The sequence below is a fragment of the Salmo trutta genome, chromosome 4, assembly GCF_901001165.1.
Source record: "Salmo trutta chromosome 4, fSalTru1.1, whole genome shotgun sequence".
Lineage (NCBI taxonomy): Eukaryota > Metazoa > Chordata > Actinopteri > Salmoniformes > Salmonidae > Salmo > Salmo trutta.
The window spans coordinates 49,446,734-49,462,941 of record NC_042960.1 but is presented as its reverse complement, the minus strand read 5'-3'; the positions used below and the strand labels follow the sequence as shown (position 1 = coordinate 49,462,941).

At 42.8% G+C, this 16,208-nt stretch overlaps 1 protein-coding gene across 1 annotated transcript in view; it reads right to left on the bottom strand.

The window, feature by feature from the left end:
• Positions 1–16,208, bottom strand: part of LOC115192516 (leucine-rich repeat-containing protein 7-like) — a 204,044-nt gene that overhangs the window by 158,370 nt on the left and 29,466 nt on the right. The window contains exon 2 of the mRNA XM_029751117.1: positions 3,829–4,145. The gene's annotated coding sequence lies outside the window, so the exon portion shown is untranslated. The remainder of the gene's footprint in view (positions 1–3,828; positions 4,146–16,208) is intronic.

Genomic DNA, 16,208 nt, shown 5'->3' with positions numbered 1-16,208 from the left:
AAAATATACTGCTCAAAAAAATAAAGGGAACACTAAAATAACACATCCTAGATCTGAATGAATGAAATAATCTTATTAAATACTTTTTTTTTACATAGTTGAATGTGCTGACAACAAAATCACACAAAAATAATCAATGGAAATCCAACTTATCAACCCATGGAGGTCTGGATGGCATGCTCCTGATGAGGTGGCGGATGGTCTCCTGAGGGATCTCCTCCCAGACCTGGACTAAAGCAACCGCCAACTCCTGGACAGTCTGTGGTGCAACGTGGCGTTGGTGGATGGAGCGAGACATGATGTCCCAGATGTGCTCAATTGGATTCAGGTCAGGGGAACGGGCGGGCCAGTCCATAGCATCAATGCCTTCCTCTTGCAGGAACTGCTGACACACTCCAGCCACATGAGGTCTAGCATTGTCTTGCATTAGGAGGAACCCAGGGCCAACCGCACCAGCATATGGTCTCACAAGGGGTCTGAGGATCTCATCTCGGTACCTAATGGCAGTCAGGCTACCTCTGGCGAGCACATGGAGGGCTGTGCGGCCCCCCAAAGAAATGCCACCCCACACCATGACTGACCCACCGCCAAACCGGTCATGCTGGAGGATGTTGCAGGCAGCAGAATGTTCTCCACGGCGCCTCCAGACTCTGTCACGTCTGTCACATGTGCTCAGTGTGAACCTGCTTTCATCTGTGAAGAGCACAGGGCACCAGTGGCGGATTTGCCAATCTTGGTGTTCTCTGGCAAATGCCAAACGTCCTGCACGGTGTTGGGCTGTAAGCACAACCCCCACCTGTGGACGTCGGGCCCTCATACCACCCTCATGGAGTCTGTTTCTGACCGTTTGAGCAGACACATGCACATTTGTGGCCTGCTGGAGGTCATTTTGCAGGGCTCTGGCAGTGCTCCTCCTGCTCCTCCTTGCACAAAGGCGGAGGTAGCGGTCCTGCTGCTGGGTTGTTGCCCTCCTACGGCCTCCTCCACATCTCCTGATGTACTGGCCTGTCTCCTGGTAGCGCCTCCATGCTCTGGACACTACATTGACAGACACAGCAAACCTTCTTGCCACAGCTCGCATTGATGTGCCATCCTGTATGAGCTGCACTACCTGAGCCACTTGTGTGGGTTGTAGACTCCGTCTCATGCTACCACTAGAGTGAAAGCACCGCAAGCATTCAAAAGTGACCAAAACATCAGACAGGAAGCATAAGAAATGAGAAGTGGTCTGTGGTCACCACCTGCCGAACCACTCCTTTATTGGGGGTGTCTTGCTAATTGCCTATCATTTCCACCTGTTGTCTATTCTATTTGCACAACAGCATGTGAAATTTATTGTCAATCAGTGTTGCTTCCTAAGTGGACAGTTTGATTTCACAGAAGTGTGATTGACTTGGAGTTACATTGTGTTGTTTAAGTGTTCCCTTTATTTTTTTGAGCAGTGTATATTAAAGCCCTATATTCATGACATTCCATTAGTTGTACAATGGAAAAAGTTATTTAAATGATTGGATTTATATAGTTATTTTCTACCAACTGAGATACTCAAAGTGCTTTACATAGCAGGGAGAAACTCACCTTATCCACCACCAATGTGTAGCACCACCCTGGGAAATGAACAGCGACCATTTTTCTGCCAGAACGCTCACCACACATCAGCTATTAGGTGGAAAGGTGAGGAGGGATATAGGCCAAACACACTTCAGCCTACCTTTCAGCCATGCTGAAATGTAACCGTATTGTTTGTTTGTCCCATCAATAAATACCAGATTTATACAGAAGTGCTCCTTTTTCTTTATTCTCCCGAATAGTCATTAGTTGAAGAGTCCTGGGTTAAGGAATGTTTTGGGGATTCCATTAGTTGTGTCATGTTTATAACCAGTCTCATCAAACAATAATGATATGTCAAGTAATCATTAAATCATCAAGCAATTACCAGAGTAAATATATAGCCCTATTCAGATAATGTGGTTAGTGTTATTCATTGAGGATTGTTATTCAGTTCATAAACTTCTGAGCAGATTACATTGAATGGCCCTGTATTCTAATGAAAAAAAATAGGGCAGAAATGTAGTGTTACAGGGCTAAATGTTCTTATAGTTTAATGGCAGCAGAGCGAGAGGACACTAAATGTGCCACCCTCCTCCCTCCCTGGGGGCCGGGAAGAAGGTGCTAATGAGAACACCTGGTCAAATGGCTGAGAGCGAGAAGTGTTCCTGAGACGTTCAGCAAGACTGCTCTCAGCTGCCTTCTCCAAAGTGGATCACATTTACTATTCACTCTGCTGTCGTCTTTCTGCTGCACAGTCTGAATGGTCAGTAAAGCCTGAATGAATTACATTTACAGCATCATTCATTAACCCCATCCTAATTTCCAGGTTCTAACCACAAACAAACAGTTCTTATTTTAATAAAGATCGATCTGGCTATAATACTTATTTTATTTCCTTAACCAGGCAAGTCAGGAATGTTACTTCATTGAGTAATACAGAATCAGATACCGCTGACTTGACTGATTTGTGTACCGTAAACAATATAAAGCAAATTTGAGAAGTGCAGATTAGTAGAATAATTGCAATGCATTACTACTGTTTATTATCTATCTCATATCAAGTCCCCTGCTTATTATTCATCTCACATATCAAGATCAACACTTGCGTCAGAGCTCAAAGATACAAAAACACAATGGAAAACAAAACAACATTTGATAATCCGCAGCAATGACCGGTATATATATATATATTTTTTTGCTACAGCAAGCATTAGTTCCGCTCCAAATTCTATCTGCTCCTGTTCTTAACACCTGGAGCGTGAAGAAGCATAATCCTCGTACTGCCCAGTGGAACCACTAACTCTCTTCTCATAATGACTCTTCTCTTTTACCAACCCAACAACGCAACAGGGAGATGTGTGTTTGGCATTTGGCCATAAAGAGTGGCATTTAAGACAAGCCAATTATAAAAATGACATTGGAATAACAGACATTTAATGTTTTGACAGAATGAGTGAGTCAACATTCCAATCTGCCATATACAGAAAGGCCTTCCTCTCCTCTATCTATCCACGGATCATAATCGCTGCACTATTGTATCCAGCTGTTGCCAAACTCACCCTGGAAGTGGTGGCCAGAAGTTAAATGACTGTATTATTGGACCCATATCCTGACTGTAGAACACATCAGTGAGTCCATTACATCATTCAGCCTTTCACTAGACCTCGATCATCACTTTAGCAGAGGACCCAGCTGCACTCAGATGACATCAGAAGAGCCTCCCAGGCCCAGTAAGTCTACAGTATTTAGTATTTTAGTATTTTATTAGGATCCCCATTAGCTACAGCCAGAGCAGCAGCTACTCTTCCTGGGATCTACACTAAATATAAAGCATGACATAATACAGAACATTAATAGACAAGGACAGAACTACATAAAATGACATAATACTGTACATAAGATGAATAGACAGGTACAGAACTAAATAAATTACATTTACATAAATGACATTCCTACAGTACTGGACAATGGGGCCAGTAAGTCTACAGCACTGGGAAATGTGGCCAGTAGGTCTACAGCACTGGGAAAGGGGGCCAGTAAGTCTACAGCACTGGGAAATGGGGCCAGTAAGTCTACAGCACTGGGCAACGGGGCCTGTAAGTCTACCATACTGGAAGCTTACATCACTGCAAAATTAACACCCAAAACAGTTTCTAAAAAAGACTAACATAAATTAGCCAACTCTGACTGGAGCTATCTCAGAATGCATGGGAACAACTGAAGTACAGCATGAAATCATTGAACATAAGCATTTCAAAGGGCTATTTTATTACTTACCAGTGCAGACAGGGGACAGCCTTCGGTTTGTGTTGCCTATGTTGGAGTCAGTTTGGCCAGGGTTAGTAGAAGGCCCCTGGATATCACTGGTGGTGGATGGACACAGTTGCCCAGTGCATTGGCCTGCATTTGTTCATGTTGTCCTGCCAAATGTTTGCCTCCCTGTCAGTGTAAGTCCTGCAGGGCACTAGGCTCTGGAGAAGTCTCTGATTACATCATCCGTGTCATGTACAGTAGGTACTCCTGCCACTTTGTCTCCTGCTCTCAATCCCAATGTGATGATGAATGCTCGTTACTTATTAAGCGGCAAATCATTCCTGAGAAAATGGAGAAAGGGAAAGAAAATAACATATTTAGTTCTGCTTCACAGGTTGCTCAAGCAGTTTACTGTCCTTTAGTTTGTTTCAATACAGAAAAAGACAATGTCATTAACAAAAAATAAAACAAGAAATCCCCCATATCTAACAACATACACAATATATCAACATGTGTATTATTGTTATCTCTGAGCAGAGGGAATTCCAGAGGGCAATGCGCCACAAGAAAGATGGGTTGAGGACATGTTTAGTACATCATATATCTTCCCATTCAAAATATCCTGTAGTTGAGAGCCTCATAACCATTTTTGTATTATTATTTAAGCTTTATTTAACTAGGCAAGTCAGTTAAGAACAAATTCTTATTTTACAATGACAGCCTACCCCGGCCAAACCCTCGCTTAACCCGGACGACGCTGGGCCAATTGTGCACTGCCTTATGGGACTCCTAATCACGGCTGGATGTGATACAGCCCAGGATCGAACCAGGGTCTGTTATGACACCTCTAGCACTGAGATGCAGTGCCTTAGACCTCTGTGGCACTCAGAAAGTCCTGCTTTACCCCGATGCCTGTGATGGCCACCCGATTCATGTCTTCAAGCAAGAATGCTTTAAAATTTGAAAACATTTTTAAAATAATGAAGCACAAGAAAAAGGCATTTAGCCATAATGTCCCCATTTAAAAGATCTTAGCCCACAGTTAATGTTTCAAAACCCCAGACAAATACTGCATTCCATGTTCTCATTAATAGACTTCAAATTACAACAACAACACAATGACGTTTCTGTAGAACAAAACAGACCTTACATCATCACCCCTCAAGCAGAGAATGCAGATAGATTAGGTTTATGTAAATTCTCTGAAAGTTATTTCTGTTCTATGGCATGATTCCCTGTCATGGCAATCAAATCAACCCACTGTCCATATTGAGTCAATACTAAGAGCAATGTATATCAACCTGTAGCCATGGCGAGCATGAGTCAAAAGATCGCAGGTTCATTTGACTGAGGCTATTTAAATACTTAGTAGAACAACCTAGACACCAGTGATGTACACGTCCTCAAAACACAGCTAGATCTCAATTTATTGTCGTCAAAACTACAGTTAGTAATTGATGCCTACCTAAATAGTGCAATGTAAACTCATCTGTGTTTTATTGTCATAGAAATCTGTTACATTTTGAAGCTGATTTTATGTCATTCACACCCCTTCTATTGGAGTGGTAGTGAGTGTCTGTAATGTTAGCTGGATGGGCTGAACCTCACTGAGGAGAAAATTAAATAACACATCCCTGCTCTTAAACCATGGTGCCACAGAAGAACTAAACATACCCTCAGATTCAGAAGGAGAACGAGTGAGTCATAGGCATGAAATGGAATCGCGGGTATTAAACCCAAATCTGAGCTGGAGGAGAAAAGAGGTTTCTGCTGTGAGCGGCAGCAGGCAGCATCAGGGTTGTGATGGAGACATGGCTATTTTCAGAAGCTTTATCCTCAAGAATACCAAGCTCCACGTTACGGATGTCTGCCCTTCTGTTCACGTTTGTTTGGTTGCCATACCATGGATCTGAGAGGAGTGCCTCTCCCTGTATAGCCTACAAAGCAGTGGCATGATAATGACTACAGCTGCGATTAGGGCTTGGATAATCACTGCCTCATCAATATTAACTCCTGATCTCTGACTTACTCTGTCAATATATAGCAGACTCTAGACTACAAGATGGTCCACTAGTAGACTTTCTGCCCTCCTCAAAGATATGTTACGTAGCCCTTTCCTGCAGTCAAATGACCTAGTGGGCTCGTGTGGAATGTCATAAATACTTTTCATAATTTCATAATTAATCAACATTATTTAAAAAACGCGCTGCAAATCCGGTGTTTCTATGTCAAACAGTTTTGTTATATTTCAGTCTTCTGTGATGTATATAAAGTATATTATTAGGAGGCAAACTCAAAATTGAATACCTTTCTACTCTATATCTGTTGACAGATGTCTTCTTTTTTAAGCCCATAATCATGTGTGTGAGGTGTATACTTCTGTTTCAAAGTGGGTTGCTTAAGACTACCAATAAACACTCTGTGTGACTGTCACATAGAAATAAACTAACATAGAACGATAACCCAAAAAACACCCGGAATACATAAATCAAATACCCCTCTACATACACAACCCAAAAAACACCCGGAATACATAAATCAAATACCCCTCTACATACACAACCACCCCGAACCATATAAACCAAATACCCCCTCTACATGAACACATACACAAACACACCCTGAACCATATAAACCAAATACCCCCTCTACATGAACACATACACAAACACACCCTGAACCACATAAAACAAATACCCCCTGCCACGTCCTGACCAAACTATAAGAACAAATAACCCCTTTACTGGTCAGGACGTGACAGTACCCCCCCCCCCCCCCAAAGGTGCAGACCCCGGATGCACCTGACAACAAAAATACCCAAAAAAGAAACCTCTAAACTAAAGGGAGGGAACGGAGGGTGGCTGTCGTCACCGACGGCTCCTGTGCTAACCCCCCCCCCTCCACAAACCTCCTACAGTGGAGGTGGCTTAGGCTCAGGCCTTAATCCCCTACCTGACCAAACCACCCCCACTGTATACCTCTGCCTGAGGCCAGTCACTGAAGACCCTGGACTGTACTCTGGAAGCTCAGGACCGTAGGGCGTCTCTCCTGGTTCTGGACAGTGGGCCGTCTCTCCTGGTTCCGGACAGTGGGCCGTCTCTCCTGGTTCCGGACAGTGGGCCGTCTCTCCTGGTTCCGGACAGTGGGCCGTCTCTCCTGGTTCCGGACAGTGGGCCGTCTCTCCTGGTTCCGGACAGTGGGCCGTCTCTCCTGGTTTCGGACAGTGGGCCGTCTCTCCTGGTTCCGGACACTCTGGACGGGACAGTTGGCCGTCTCTCCTGGTTCCGGACACTCTGGACGAGGCACTGTTGCCGGACACTCTGGACGAGGTACTGTTGCCGGACACTCTGGACGAGACATTTATTTTGATACTTAAGTATATTTAAAACCAAATACTTTTAGACTTTTACTCAAGAAGTATTTTACTGGGTGGCTTTCACTTTTACTTGAGTAACTTTCAATTAAGGTATCTATACTTTTGCTCAAGTATGACAATTGGTTACTTTTTCCACCACTGGGGACGACACATAACGAAAAAGAGAGTACAGAAAAAAATATTTTACAATTGAAATCAATCAAGTTAAAACAGAAAAATAAATAATAGGTGTTTATAATTTCAATGTCCCTGAGGCAAATGAGAGTATTTTCTTTCCTTAAAACAGAAATGTTGCTGCATGCTTTCTCAGAGGTAAATGCCAATAAGTGAAAACACAAATGCAATTTTAATTAAACTATGATGCATAAATCAATTGTCTTTCTCAACATATTTAATTATGCTGTAATATATTGTTTTAGTGAGAATCAGCCGAGATGTGTTTTGTAGTGTGGTTTTCTAAAGTGGGCTTCCGAAGTTGGCAAGTGTAAAAGAGCACAGAGGGAATGGTTTACTATACTGGAGGATGGCAGTCTGGGGTAAAGATATACTTAGCCTGACAGCATGTCATCTTAACCCATGTAGTCATGGTTTCTCCCTCTTTCACTGCATCAAAGACATGGTAAAGCGCCATACAATGACTATATAAAACTCACTGGGCAATACCCCAGTGTATTAACAGCACATTCACGCTTGTAATTCTCCCACACACCTGCACAGCAGAAAAAGTGATGAGTAATCTCATCTGCAGCTATGCTCCAACACTGTGCACATAAAGATAAGCCCTCAAACCAACAACTTGCGGTGATGAGTAATATGTCACCTCCCACCACCACCCCCACCACCACCGCCAACACCACCCCCAACACCACCGCCTGTCCAGGTAAACAATGACTGACCCCTTCAGATCCCCATTCCTCCCAGCCTCGTGACTCCCAGGCCATGGCAGATTTAGTGTAGGTATTGTTGTTAGTGGATTCCCATGTAAGACGGGGGCGACCTGATGAAATAAGGCTACCGTTTGCGGAGCCACGCACAGACTCAAAATGGTTAAATCACAGCTCCTGAGCCATGCGGGTGGATCAATGGAGAGAAAGAGTCTCACACTTCGTTCCCCCAGTGAGCAGCATTTAAAAGTGCCCTGATGGGCCTGATTTAGTTTAGGGTTATATAGGCAGTAGCTGGGGGAGACACAGAAAGCCTCATCTCAAAATGGTGATGTATTATATAGCTCAGATGGTATGATACAGAACATAAAGGACGATCTGCAGCATATTCCTCAGAGCGTTTGTGACAATTAGAGCAGAGCAGCCATCTTAAATTTGGATGTTCATTTTTAGATTAAAGCCAAATGTTGCTAAATGTTTTCCCTTTGAGTGAGTCAAAACCACAAGCATGGTCATTGAGCAATATATAACCCACTATAGATGGTTAAAATGGCTTACGTAAGTTAGTTAGTGAGCATCTGCATCTGTGTCTCTCCCACATACTGTAACACGTGACTCAGTAGTCAAGTGGTGTCAGTCACGATGGCAAACAGATTCACTTAAAGTAGTACTGTAGCTCCAGCCACTCAACTCAATCATGTTAGAATCCTGACCTCAAGACAAACATCAGACCCAAGAGGCAGGATGCATGGCCACTGAGCCAAAATCAGCGACATATCTCCTTTCTCTGACCTGTTGAGCACCAATGATTCCTTGCAACATGCCATTTTCCACAAAATTAGGTTGAAAAAAAATGAAATTTAGTATACAGTTGAAGTCGGAAGTTTACATACACCTTAGCCAAATACATTTAAATTCAGTTTTTCACAATTCCTGACATTTAATCCTAGTAAAAATTCCCTGTCTTAGGTCAGTTAGGATCACCACTTTATTTTAAGAATGTGAAATGTCAGAATAATAGGAGACTTGAATGATTTATTTCAGCTTTTATTTCTTTCATCACATTCCCAGTGGGTCAGAAGTTTACATTCACTCAATTAGTATTTGATAGCATTGCCTTTAAATTGTTTAACTGGGGTAAAATGTTTCAGGTAGCCTTCCACAAGCTTCCCACATAAAGTTGGGTGAATTTTGACACATTCCTCCTGACAGAGCTGGTGAAGCTGAGTCAGGTTTGTAGGCCTCCTTGCTCACACACGCGTTTTCAGTTCTGCCCACAAATTTCCTATGGGATTGAGGTCAGGGCTTTGTGATGGCCACTCCAATACCTTGACTTTGTTGTCCTTAAGCCATTTTGCCACAACTTTGGAAGTATGCTTGGTGTCATTGTCCATTTGGAAGACCCATTTGCGACCAAGCTTTAACTTCCTGACTGATGTCTTGAGATGTTGCTTCAATATATCCACTTGATTTTCATTCCTCATGGTGCCATCTATTTTGTGAAGTGCACCAGTCCCTCCTGCAGCAAAGCACCCCCACATCATGATGCTGCCACTTCCATGCTTCACAGTTGGGATGGTGTTCTTCAGCTTGCGAGCTTCCCCCTTTTTCCTCCAAACATAACGATGGTCATTATGGCCAAACAGTTCTGTTTTTGTTTCATCAGACCAGAGGACATTAGGACATCTAAACGTAGTAGGGGAAGAATCTTCTACCATACAGGATTGTTGACAGCATGGCTGCGATTGCTCCACTTGTCATGCATTTGTTGTTGGAGTGCTTGTACATCTTTAATCTTGCATCAATGATTTTAGTAAGGGTCAAGCAATCTCCATGGAATCCACTGCATCCTATGACAGTTGTATCTGTCAACTTGTAGCATTTTGGAGAGTCACGGCTGTGGACTGAATAGCCTTCACTCAGACGGGTGTCTGAGGCCACAACGGCAAAGTCTTCACCGGCAACAGCAAGCACAGTCCCTCCGTTAAAGGAGGGACTGTGCAAAAAGTACAATCTTTGTACCCATGTGCAGTTGCAAACTGTAGTCTGATTTGGAGCAGTGGCTTCTTCCTTGCTGAGCGGCCTTTCAGGTTATGTTGATATAGGACTCGTTTTACTGTGGCTATAGATACTTTTGTACCTGTTTCCTCCAGCATCTTCACAAGGTCCTTTACTGTTGTTCTGGGATTGATTTGCGCTTTTCACACCAAAGTACGTTTATTTCTAGGAGATAGAACGCGTCTCCTTCCTGAATGGTATGAAGGCTGCCTGGTCCCATGGTGTTTATACTTGCGTACTATTGTGTGTACAGATGAACATGGTACCTTCAGGCGTTTGGAAATTGCTCCCAAGGATGAAGAAGACTCGTGGAGTACTACAATTTTTTTTCTGAGGTCTTGGCTGATTTCTTTTGATTTTCCCATGAAGTCAAGCAAAGAGGCACTGAGTTTGAAGGTAGGCCTTGAAATACATCCAGATGTACACCTCCAATTAACTCAAATTATGTAAATGAGTCTATCAGAAGCTTCTAAAGCCATGACATAATTTTCAGGAATTTTCTAAGCTGTTTAAAGGCACAGTCCACCTAGTGTATGTAAACTTTTGACCCACTGGAATTGTGATACAGTGAAATAAGTGAAATAATCTGTCTGTAAACAATTGTTGGAAAAATTACTTGTGTCATGCACAAAGTAGATGTCCTAACCGACATGCCAAAACTATAGTTTGTTAACAAGAAATTTGTGGAGTGGTTGAAAAACGAGTTTTAATGACTCCAACCTAAGTATATGTAAACTTCAACTGTATATGTTCTTTGTGGTTATGTGTTCTATAGGTATTGATAGAGTTCAAATGCAGGGAAGATTTATTGTGTTTAATGCCTATGCAGAGTACTACTGCTCCTCCATTGACTCTAACAAATGTACCAACACATAGGCCTACACTCTCCAATTGTAATGCGAGTGCGCTACTCTGTCCTTGGAGCGAATTTAATGCTCAGCATTTTGATATTAAATTATAGGTTGAAATTGATATAAAAGCAGATCACAGGCTTTACATATTGCATTCTATGCTGAAAGAATATTCACGTCTAAACAGTTGATCTATTTTCTGACTCACCTGTTGTTGGAATCTTACAGGATCAAGGTGGAGCTACAGTGCACACTCCGCGGCCAGTTTATTAGGTACACCACCCCGTTCACGAAAATGGTTCGCTCCTACAGACAGTGAGTGGCTTGGCTGCGGCTTGCTATATAAAGCAGACAGACAGGCATTGACGCATTCAGCTGCTGATCGATTGAACGTTAGAATGGCCAAAATGAGTGATCGTGCTATGATCGTCATTGCCAGTCGCACTGGTTCCAGTATCTCAGAAACGGCCGGCCTCCTCAGGTTTTTACACAGGACAGTGTCTAGGGTTTACGAGAATGGTGCGACAAACAATAAAAAAAAAGTCAGCTGCAGTCTTGTGGGAGACTACAGCTCGTTGATGAGAGGTTGAAGGAGAATGGCAAGAATCATGCACGCTAACAGGCGGGCCACAAACAGGCAAATAACAGCGCAGTACAACAGTGGTGTGCAGAACAGCATCTTGGAACCCACAACTTGTCGGTCCTTGTCACGGATGGGCTATTTCAGCAGACGACCACACCGGGTTCCACTCCTATCAGCTAAAAACAAGAAGAAGCAGCTCCAGTGGGCACCCGATCACCAACACTGGACAATTGAGGAGTGGAAAAACATTGCCTGGTCTGACGAATCCAGGTTCCTGTTGCAACATGCTAATGGCAGAGTCAGGATTTGGCGTAAGCAGCATGAGTCCATGACCCCAACCTGCCTGGTGTCAACGGTACATGCTGGTGGTGTAATGGTGTAAGGGAATGTTTTCCTGGCACACGTTAGGTCTCTTGACACTAATTGAGCAACGTTTGAACGCCACAGCGTATCTGAACATTGTTGCTGACCAGGTGCATCCCTTCATGGCTACAGGGTCTCCGATCCAGAACTAGATGGGTGTACCTAATAAACTGGCCAGTGAGTGTTTCACCAGCTCTCTGGCATTTTAGTAAAAGAAAGGGCAGAGTGTGGCTGAGGCCAAGCTACAGGCCACAGCTAATAGCTATTGTTATATTCACCTTCTGGCGAGGTTACCTATCTGGGCATAGTGTTCTGCAGGTCTTGGCAGTGATTCTAGTCTTGATTTAAGCAACTGTTAATCTTAGCTTTGCTTTCAATGCTATTGCAACTTTATCTGAATTAAAGTTCCTGCAAACCTTTTCCCACTATTGCTCACTGGAGCTCCTACAATGTACAAGAGAAAAAACAGCAGCTAATGGGGACCAAACAGCAAATACCATTTCTGGGACGCATATTAACATAGCTCACACGGAAGTGCTGCAAACGCACATTATCACAGAGATGAGAAGGAGAGCGGGGCAGAGCACAATCCATACATCCTATACATACAGCCTATGTTTTTCACAGTCAGGCTCCGGGTGGAGGGAAGAAAAGGGAGGGATGAAGAGTGTTACCATGTGATAGTGAAAATCACAGCGTATTTTGAATAAGTGCACCATAAATCATTCATGAATATATTCCCTCACCTGCCTGTATTATCTATGTGTCTTTCGTCTGCTTTCTGAGGTAAAATGCACTGGTAGTGAACTCAGACAACACTGTTCTCATGATACCTTTTCAATGCATATCAATGATACTCAGAATTCAACATTTCTTCCATCACTGCATTCTACATTGTAGACAAAATGCTACTTTCTGTCAGTGTAAGAAACCTTTCCTAAAAACTGTAACTTCTCACATCATCTGTTCTCATTTGGCCCAAAGACATAGAGCTCTTTTCTAATACAGTGAATTAGTTAACTAAATTTGAGTTCATTATGTCTCTCTATCACTGACGTAAAATGAGAGGGGTCTTCTACCTCACAGAGAACAACATACGCTGTACTCCTATTCACATTTCTGAATAAAACAAATTGCAGGCAAGGAAACATTTGGATAAGTAATATTGGGTAAACAGAGCTTACATTTTACAATATCAAATCACAAGATGGATTAAATTGGATTTTTAAATTTAAATTTTTCACCTTTATTTAACAAGGTAGGCTAGTTGAGAACAAGTTCTCATTTACAAAATGTACAACTGGCCAAGATAAGCAAAGCAGTGCGACAGAAACAACAACACAGAGTTACACATGGAATAAACAAACATACAGTCAATAACACAATAGAAAAAAAGTCTATATACAGTGTGTGAAAATGAGGTAAGATAAGGGAGGTAAGGCAATAAATTGGCCATAGTGGCAAAATAATTATAATTTAGTAATTAAACACTGGAGTGATAGATGTGCAGAAGATGAATGTGCAAGTAGAGATACTGGTGTGCAAAGGAGAAGAAAAAAATAACAGTATGGGGATGAAGTAGTTGGATGGGCTATTTACAGATGGGCTATGTACAGGTGCAATGATCTGTGAGCTGCTCTGACAGCTGGTGCTTAAAGTTAGTGAGGGAGATATGAGTCTCCAGCTTCAGTGATTTTTGCAATTTGTTCCAGTCATTGGCAGCAGAGAACTGGAAGGAAAGGCAGCCAAAGGAGGAATTGGCTTTGGGGGTGACCAGTGAAATATACCTGCTGGAGCGCGTGCTACGGGTGGGTGCTGCTATGGTGACCTGTGAGCTGAGATAAGGCGGTGCTTTACCTAGCAAAGACTTATAGATGACCTGGAGCCAGTGGGTTTGGCAACGAATATGAAGCGAGGGCCAGCCAACGAGAGCATACAGGTCGGGTATGTAGTATATGGGGCTTTGGTGACAAAACGGATGGCACTGTGATAGACTGCATCGAATTTGCCGAGTAGAGTGTTGGAAGCTATTTTTTTAAATGACATCGCCGAAGTCAAGGATCGGTAGGATAGTCAGTTTTACGAGGGTATGTTTATCAGCATGAGTGAAGGATGCTTTGTTGCGAAATAGGAAGCCGATTCTAGATTTAATTTTGGATTGGAGATGCTTAATGTGAGTCTGGAAGGAGAGTTTACAGTCTAACCAGACACCTTGGTATTTGTAGATGTCCACATATTCTAAGTCAGAACCGTCCAGAGTAGTGATGCTGGACGGGTGTGCAGGTGCTGGCAGCGATCTGTTGAAGAGCATGCATTTAGTTTTACTTGGATTTAAGAGCAGTTGGAGGCCACAAAAAGAGAGTTGTATTGCATTCAAGCTTGTCTGGAGGTTAGTTAACACAGTGCCCAAAGAAGGGCCAGAAGTATACAGAATGGTATCGTCTGCATAGAGGTGAATCAGAGAATCACCAGCAGCAAGAGCGACATCATTGATGTATACAGAGAAAAGAGTCGGCCCGAGAATTGAACCATGTGGCACCCCCATAGAGACTGCCAGATGTCAGCTATCTGGATTTGGGTGAAGGAGTAATGGGGAGGCTTGGGCAAGTTGCTGTGGGGGTGCAGGGCTGTTGACCATGTTAGGGGTGGCCAGGTGGAAAGCATGGCCAGCCGTAGAAAAATGCTTATTGAAATTCTCAATTATTGTGCAGTGGGCAGCTGGGAGGAGGTGCTCTTATTCTCCATGGACTTTACAGTGTCCCAGAACTTTTTGGAGTTTGTGCTGCAGGATGTAAATTTCTGTTTGAAAAAGCTAGCCTTTGCTTTCCTAACAGCCTGTACATATTGGTTCCTAACTTCCCTGAAAAGTTGCATATTGCGGGGGCTATTTGATGCTAATGCAGAACGCCACAGGATGTTTTTGTGCTGGTCAAGAGCAGTCAGGTCTGGAGTGAACCACGGGCTATATCTGTTCCTGGTTCTACATTTTTTTGTACGGGGCATGCTTATTTAAGATTGTGAGGAAAGCACTTTTAATGTGTAATATATTTTCTCTATGCAGTCATAACATTAAACTGAAGTATGGACAGGACTTAAACATGCATTCATTTCGAGAATTTACCTTTAAAATGAAACAATGTGGAATAAATGGAAGCTATATTAAATGGATGTCTTCTTCTGTAGAAGCCCAGGGGGTGTCCTGGCATCCCAGAATGCCTCACACTGGCCTACTTTGGTATTTCTGTTCCTGCATTTTATCACTGCAACACAGTGAAAAATGAAGACCACTCAATAAACCAGGGAGTATAGCCTATCCATAAGTCCAAGAATGTGAAGAATATGGTCAGCCCTATACTCAGAGATAAAGAAAACAAAAATGCATCAAGGTCTGATACCATATCTACGAACAATAGACGAGGAGCTATAGGAATATTGTGAACAAATTCAATTCCACTTTTCTGTGGAGTTATAATGAGTTGTCCTTGATGTTTTGTTTTGTTCGCCCCCCCCCCATCCTCCCAATGACAATTTGTCATATGATATGGTTTTAGGAGCAGCATCCCATCAAACCAGAGAGCCTCAATTGCTTTTATTGCCAGTGTGTTTCACTTTTATTGAGACCATTAATCTCGCATCACAGCATGTGAATGGCTTTATAATACTGAATCAGTGTGCTGAACACACATTTGCATTAGGGCCTGAGAGGAGAGGAGACAGACGAGACACATTGTCTCATCGACGTCTTATTGCAGAGCGGGGGCTCAGGATATTTCTTGCTTTGTCAAACGAGAGGCTCTAAATGCTGACTCACTGACCCTACCCTTGTAAAAGTTTATCTTCTTACAGTAACAGGATCGTAGAACTGTCGTCTTCCATTATCATGCTAGGGAGAGGAGATGCTATTGAAATATGACCACTCTCTGACTCTCCCAAACAGGATCCAACTCAACCATCCTCTGCTGGTTCTTGTTAAGGCAGTCCTGATGCATAACCTCCTGTAAAACCATTGCATTATCCCTTCTATTTCTTTTCATCTTAATTATCCCCACAACTCACAGCAGGCTATTACTCTCTAATCCAGATCCAGTGTCTTTAGTGCTTTACTTCCTTTCCCATTGAAATACACAGACTTTTCAGGATGTATTGTTTGTAGTGAACAAAGCATAAATCTTAATTTGCTTCGGAGGGTGAGGTTCAGGGTTATATGGTCTTAGTTAATGAGGTCAGTGCCCATTGATATACAGTAACTATGCTTGTGTTCATAAAACCTAGGCTATAGCTCACCCAGG